The 8,104-nt window shown below is 37.9% G+C and overlaps 1 long non-coding RNA gene across 5 annotated transcripts in view; it reads right to left on the minus strand.

The window, feature by feature from the left end:
• LOC126592043 (uncharacterized) overlaps positions 1 to 7,385 on the minus strand; it is an 83,395-nt gene extending 76,010 nt beyond the window's left edge. For 2 of the 5 annotated variants that reach the window (XR_007612581.1, XR_007612582.1), the window contains exons 1-4: positions 6,757 to 7,385; positions 6,583 to 6,651; positions 5,827 to 5,885; positions 18 to 4,851 (exon numbers count right to left, since the gene is read on the minus strand). This is a non-coding gene — a long non-coding RNA (uncharacterized LOC126592043). The remainder of the gene's footprint in view (positions 1 to 17; positions 4,852 to 5,826; positions 5,886 to 6,582; positions 6,652 to 6,756) is intronic. The other 3 variants (XR_007612578.1, XR_007612579.1, XR_007612580.1) reach the window with 2 other exon arrangements.
• Positions 7,386 to 8,104: the final 719 nt, after the last annotated feature.

Consider the following 8,104-nt stretch of genomic DNA (forward strand, 5'->3'; position numbering starts at 1 on the left):
AAGAGATTGATACCTACCTTGACTCCTAACTCGCCGGGGATTCGCCGGAAAACGCCTCGAAAGCTCCGGCCAAACTTTGAACTTGTCGATCTCCGTGTTCTTACGTCCAAAAACTTCCAACGAAGCACTCCGAGCTTCCTTGGGACCTCACCAAGCTTGCTATGAGCTTGGATTGTCCTAAAACAAAGTCAATTCGAAGATCATGAACAGTGCACTTTCACGGGGAGTTTAGAATCTAGGTTTTCCGAAGTAAAACTTACCTGAAATTGGTGTCTACGTGATCGTGGAGTCCTCAGGAATGCCATGGTAGCTTTAAATCCGACGTTGGTATAAGTTTTAGGTGGTTTTGGGTGGTTGCCTGTGTGTTCGAGAGGGTGAGAGAGAAAGAGAGTGAGGTCTGAGGAAGAGAGAGTATGAAGGACAGTATACGGGAAATGGGGAGGGTTTTGAGGTGTGGGGATCCCACATGTCCAATCCAATCCCAATTTCATAAAATTCCATCATAAAATTTAAGTCTAAGTCTCCACTCTAATTACCAAATTTTTTTGGAGCTTAGATATAACGAACGTGAAAATTATACCTTAGTCACGTATTAGGGACATTTTCGTAATTTCATGTCCTCGGAATTAAAAATTCCGGGACGGGCTGTGACAATCTCCCCTCCTTATAGAATTTCGTCCCCGAAATTCCAGCAACCAACTAAATCATCTATACTCATACAATAGCCTCGGATAAATCTCTCTCATCCGATTCTCTTTCTCCCACATAATTTTCTACTGAATGATTTCCTTCACAAAGCTTTTACTACTTACTCTGTCTTAATTCTCAGGACCTTCTTTTTCCAATCCAAAGTCGTCCTTGGTTCCTTATCAAGTCGAATCCAATTTAATTCTCAATAGTTGCACCAGAATTCCATGAGACGACTCTGCCACCTAGTGACAACGCATCGAACACAAATACATTAAGTACCGTTGCCCTGTCTGAAAAAAAATTTATTACTCAACACTGGAGTAATTGTACTAACTTGGTACATTGACCAATTATCACTTCAAATTCGATCATAACCATCCTATGTACAAGGAAACTTGTACACATAATCCAAAGTAATATTTTTCCATTTCCACTGCGAAACAGAAAATAGTTATCTCAATCCAAAGGTTTATCTCTTTCTGCCTCAATCTGCTGACCAAATAAAACTGTCGAATGGTATGATAAATCTTATTAGTTTTGGAATATTGCAGAAGTTGAACAGTGAACTTCGTCCAATATTTGCTTGCTTCAAATCCTCAGCATTAGGCACATACTTTTTGTTTTCATGTATCCACATACCATTTGATTCACGAATCATGTACTCATTCTTTTTCCCTTCTTTCTCTGCCTTGGTTAATTCTTAAATTTCCTCGTCAAACATTTAAGTTTCGAGTACGAACTTACTAAAAATGCCTAACTTGAAATTTAACAAGTATAACTTCTTCTCGATCTTGCATTTTTAATTTTTCTTCCATTGGTTTTCAATCCACAAGATGATACTCTTGGCAAACGTGCCAGACATTAATCTTACTGTAGTCTTCTCACCAAGTGCTTGAGCTAGAACAAACTTTACGATCACCCTGATCGTACAATCATGTTCATTAAGCAATACAATTCACATTCGCTGCCTCCTATCAAAATCCTTCCAAGTAATGGATATTGAAGACTCTTTTGATTTGTAAAATCTTGCATTCTTATCAAATATAATGCCTTCATAACTTCACAGCAAGAATGGTAATCATGACTTCCAAGTCACCCGTAGGGTAATTCATCTCATGAGGTTCCTTTTATCGTGAAACGTATGCAATCACCCTAACATTTGCATCAACATGCCTCCAATACCATTCAAGAAACATCACTAAAAATTTATGATTACCACTATTCTTTGGGAATACCAAAATACGTGCATGAGTGAGGAAATACTTCAGTTGTTGAATCCTTTGCTCACAATTTCCTTCCCACTCATACATAACCTCTTTTCTCAACAGTCTCGTCAATGACAAAGCAATGACTGAAAAATCTTTCACAACCATCCAAGATAGCCTGGTAAGCTAAGAAATTCCGAATCTCAATTACAGCTCGTGGTTGTTCCAATTTCTCAATTTCTGCTATCTTTTAAGGATTCACTTGAATACCTTAAGAATATATAACAAATCTCAGAATGCCACCTGATTCGTCTAACTTTAGCATTTGCTACTTAGCATACAACCAACGTTCTCTCAATCTTTGGTTCACCGACTTAATACGTTTACATGCTCTGCTCTGGCTCAGAATATGCCAGAATATCTTCAATGAAAATGATATCAATCTATCAAGGCATTATTGGAATACTTCATCCATCAACTCATAAAACAGCATGAGTATCCACATAGCATCACCAAACTTCATAAGGACCATAACAAGTCCAGAAACCATCTTATGATCAACGTTAATATTCAATTGGTAGTAACCAGATCTCAATTCAATCTTTGAATCTTCGCAATTACTTCTGAGCTGGTTAAATAAACATCAGTACATCACCATGGATAACGGTTCTTAATCGTTACCCGACTTCATTGTCTATAATCAATGAACAATCTCTAAGTCCATTTTCTTTCTCACCAACAAACTGGGGCTCCTCAAAAGTGTTGTACTAGGTTGAATGAAACTTTTATCAACCAATTCTTTCAACTGAATTTCCAATTCCCTTAACTCATCCTGAACCAATCTCCAATATAAATTTATACCTGGCAACAAATCAATAATGAACCTCATATCTCTGCCTGAAGGCAATCCAGGTATACTTTCAAGGAAGACATCAAGAAAAGTCTAACTCTTTCGACATTATTCACACTACTCCAAACAACATCATTTAGCACCACATGAGCTAAGTATTTTTGACAGCCTTTCGAAAACAATCTCTTTGCTCTCACAGCATAAATAACGGTCTGACTCAATCCACTTTGCATACTTACAAAAGTAATCTCTGGTCATCCAGATCGATGGAAAGTACTGGTTTCCCGTAACATTCCGTCTTGTCACAATTATAACCAACCAATCTAATGGAACAGAATTAACTGATACAATATATATTCTATTATTATTAAGCATTCTAAATAAGTACAACACTAACATAAAATAACCTACCGGTTTGCTTGCTTAACGAATCCACGAATGAGTTATTAATATTACGGTCTGCAGCCCGCAATACTGATAAATCATCGTTGTCTCGATAAGTAGGCAACCACTCTCAAAGATATAACATTACTATTTTGTTACTCAAGGCAAAATACATACACTCGTCTCAACTACATTTATTTACTACTCTCTAGGTAATAACATACATAATAAGAAATATATCAGCCGAAGTCAACTAGAATGACCAATACGGCTGATTCAACTCTTATCTCAATAATACGTCAGCCGGATCCACTCCGCGTGGTCGGTACGGCCGAGCCTATAACTCACCAATTTCTCATGTGTCAATCGAATCCACTTCTCATGGTCTGTACGACTGAACATATAACTCATCAAATCTCTCTGTACCCACGGTCAATCCGACCAAACTACTAAATCCATAACTCTGCTGAATCAACACTATGATGTCATAGAAAACTGTTGGGTACAACTGATTCTAGGGACGATTCACAATTCTGTGTCCCCTCTGTTCACATAAACACATTCATTAATTTCACACTTCCCAAAGTGTTAATTTTGTACCTGCTGCACAAGGTACATTTCCTTTACTCGAGACACCTTGTCTCAAATATCTGGGATTACCAGTATATCCATCACTTTTACTCTGACCAGCGACATTAAAACCTCAGCTGGAAGAATTAACTCTAGCTTCACTTCTTTCGAAGCTCTGAATCTTTCTATCTCCTTGATATGACGAATCATTAACTTTATCGTCTTCTTTTAATTCCCATTCATTTCTTATTCTTCTTTATTCTCATTGCTCATGTTCTCAGAGTCCTCAAGACTCAACAGCATCTCGTATATTCCTGGTAAGAAGTATAATGGATAGTGGTCACCCAAAATACCACTTCCCTTTTTGCCACCCAGCTTAAAACAACATAACACCTCCACCAAATTAACAACAATATCTGGATGGAACGAGGCAAGTCTGAAAACTTTCTATAATATCCCTCGATCATCACCTTCCTTGTCTCATATTTGTAAACTCTTGTTTACTACCATCGATAAATGCCGGAGGGATAAACTTTTCCTTAAACAAGTCCTTAAACAATTTTAAATCGACTGATTCCTCTGGTGACAACAATTAATACTCCTGCTTCCATCAGGATACACGTTCATAACTCAAACCAGGTAGTCATCTCGACCCCTTGTCAGAAGGAAGATTCCTTTGACTTGCATAATCCGAAACATCTTTTCCAAATGGTTAAACCGTTACTTCGCTCCCTCAGGTTCATCATTTCTCTTAAGTGATTCAAATTCAACTCATAACCCATCTTAAAATGCCCCTTTAGACAATAGACTGAATCACCATAGTAATAGTTTCCCCCAAAACCGCTATATTAGGGAGACTAAATTCCTCTAACTACGTGGTTTGCTACGAGGCGGTGTAGTTCTGACAGAATTCACTAGAAACTTCTCAAGATGTCCAAGATTGCAACCATGCTCTGATACCAACTGACACACCCCGTCCCGAAGGAGGGCATGCTGGCCGTCACGTGAGAGTGACGTAACCATTTGCACAGTACGGAAGCTTTAAGATACAATTTATAAGTTGATACACCCGAAGGTGAGTCCTAATTTTGTCCAATCTGTCAGAACCCCGCCGTATTCCTCGTAGTCACCACACCTTTGTGATTCCTGAACCTGGAGGGGCGCAAAACCAAAATTGAGTGGGTCAGTAAAACAATTCTTTTCCAAATCCAAACATTTCTCATAACGTTGTAACCCCTCTCCGTAAAACCTGTATACTTTCCCAGAAATGTAAAATATAAATATACATATATATTCTCAATACTTCATTTCACTTTTTCAACATTTTTCATATCAGTTATGCCATGCCACATCATCTCAACATTTCTCATATTAATTATGCCATGCCACATCATCTCAACATTTCTCATATTAATTATGCCATGCCACATCATCTCAACAGTAATAAGGTATGAATGCATCAACATAATCATATCAGGTGCAAGAAAGTAATCAACCGTAGGCCCTCTAATAGCCCTGTACGGTTGAACCTAGAGCTCAAAATCTATCATTATCACTCTACCGGAGTCACCTCTGTGACCCGTCCGGCCTTCTGCACGCAAGTTACGCTCTAGTGCTTCTCATAAATCATCTGTGCACATAATCTAAGGTCACCCACCAGTCGGAATCTCACTAACACTCTCGCGACTGGTCTGTCGTACCCACTCCGCGTGGACTGTACGACTAGCATCTACTTGGATCCAAGGCGAGCGTGCGATGCGGTGAATACTATAAGCACTAAACCATGGTGCAGGATTTGAGCTCAATATATATCATCATCATCATAACAGTAATTAAATACTCACCTGTGCGTCCACCGCACCATTTCATACATATGCATCATAAATCAATTCTTACTTGTGCGTCCACCGCACCAATTCATACATATGCATCATATATTAATTCATGCATGGCATTTCAACTCACATTTCTATATACTTTTCATATCAATTCTATGCATGGTATTTCACTTCCCGTTTTTCCACATAACTCATATGCATTTCATTTTAAACATATTTTCATTTCAATTCAATTTCTGGGAAACGTCAAGTATATATATATATACGGAAAACAAAACTGCCCACTCACCTGGAGTTCGCCCTACAACTCCCTAGCACAATACGCCAAGGCGTCATGACGATCGGCGCCTAAAACAATAATCAATTCCAACCTCAGAATTCATACCGATAGAATATATAACTTATATAAAATACGTCACTACGTAGATTGATCCGGAAGATCCACCCCTCAGATTTTAAATCCATAACTTCCAGAGGTCCACATTATACCTCTAGGACAACATCCTAAAATTTCATTACCATCCAACGGTCGGATCTCCGTCAATTTCCAAAACTAAGTGACGGTTAACATTTTATATTATGGACTTACAATTCCAATTCCGGAAGATCCGCAAATCGGATTCCCAATCTGTAAGTTCCAATAATCCTCAAATATTACGTATTACAACGTATCAAAGTTTGGTGATGATCCAACGGTCGGATCATCAATTCACATTTTCACCTAATGTGAAAACTATAAAACGTTATTTGAACACCTAACCAACAATCCTCAATAACTTTCTCATACGGTGTTCAATTTAGGTATATGAATATACCACAGTGATCTACTCGACGTCACGGACGTCGACATATTTTTAAAATAATTTTATTTTTATTTTTTATTTTTACTGTAGCACATTCTTCTTCCTTGGGTCGCCGGACTGGTTTTTCCGGCGGCCGTTTTCCGGGCAGTTTTTCAAATTGCTATAACTTTGTCATTTCTCAACGAAATCAAGTGATTCAAAAACGAAAGTTGTAGCCCTTGAAGAGACAAAGAGAATGGTACCTTTCACAACACCTAGTTCGCCGTGGTTTGGCCGGAAACTGCCTCGAAAGCCTCGGAGGTCGCCGGAAACTGGGTATTTTTCAAATGAGTATAACTTCTTCAATACTCAACGAAATTGAGTGAAACAAAAAGGAAAGTTGTAGTACTTGACGAGACGAAGAGATTGATACCTACCTTGACTCCTAACTCGCCGGGGATTCGCCGGAAAACGCCTCGAAAGCTCCGGCCAAACTTTGAACTTGTCGATCTCCGTGTTCTTACGTCCAAAAACTTCCAACGAAGCACTCCGAGCTTCCTTGGGACCTCACCAAGCTTGCTATGAGCTTGGATTGTCCTAAAACAAAGTCAATTCGAAGATCATGAACAGTGCACTTTCACGGGGAGTTTAGAATCTAGGTTTTCCGAAGTAAAACTTACCTGAAATTGGTGTCTACGTGATCGTGGAGTCCTCAGGAATGCCATGGTAGCTTTAAATCCGACGTTGGTATAAGTTTTAGGTGGTTTTGGGTGGTTGCCTGTGTGTTCGAGAGGGTGAGAGAGAAAGAGAGTGAGGTCTGAGGAAGAGAGAGTATGAAGGACAGTATACGGGAAATGGGGAGGGTTTTGAGGTGTGGGGATCCCACATGTCCAATCCAATCCCAATTTCATAAAATTCCATCATAAAATTTAAGTCTAAGTCTCCACTCTAATTACCAAATTTTTTTGGAGCTTAGATATAACGAACGTGAAAATTATACCTTAGTCACGTATTAGGGACATTTTCGTAATTTCATGTCCTCGGAATTAAAAATTCCGGGACGGGCTGTGACAATGCAAGTATTAATTACTTAAAAAAATTAACATACGAGTCCACACAAATTTATTTGTTGTTGTATAAATTACAATAATATAAATTTAAGTTTGTAAACTTATCTTAAATATGGAACCCTTTGTGTTCAAGCTTTGGAATAAATCTGGAATGGCTTTGAAAATGGTAAGGGAAATAAAATAATAAATAACATTAAACATATTAAAATTATCCTAGGGAATAATTATACAACATTACTTAATTACTTAAAAAAATTAACATGTAATTGTTAACATTACTTAATTACTTACAAAAATTAACATGCAAGTATTAATTACTTAAAAAAATTAACATACGAGTCCACACAAATTTATTTGTTGTTGTATAAATTACAATAATATAAATTTAAGTTTGTAAACTTACCTTAAATATGGAACCCTTTGTGTTCAAGCTTTGGAATGGATCTGGAATGGCTTTGAAAATGGTAAGGGAAGAAGAAGAAGAAACGAAAATGCAACGATATGCCTCTGATACTCCACCTTTAATAAGGTGAAAGAATATAACAGACAATGACACACTGTTTTGCATGTGAAAGAATCTCACGGACTCACAGTATCACACGATTTCATTATGAAAGCACTATTATTTGTTGTCCCTGGTCTGAAATTGCAAAAAGTTATTTGGATCATTGGATCAGAGAGCTAGAGACATGTTTTGAATTATTTGGATCATTAG

Source organism: Malus sylvestris, chromosome 12 (assembly GCF_916048215.2).
Source record: "Malus sylvestris chromosome 12, drMalSylv7.2, whole genome shotgun sequence".
In the NCBI taxonomy this organism is placed as follows: Eukaryota; Viridiplantae; Streptophyta; class Magnoliopsida; order Rosales; family Rosaceae; genus Malus; species Malus sylvestris.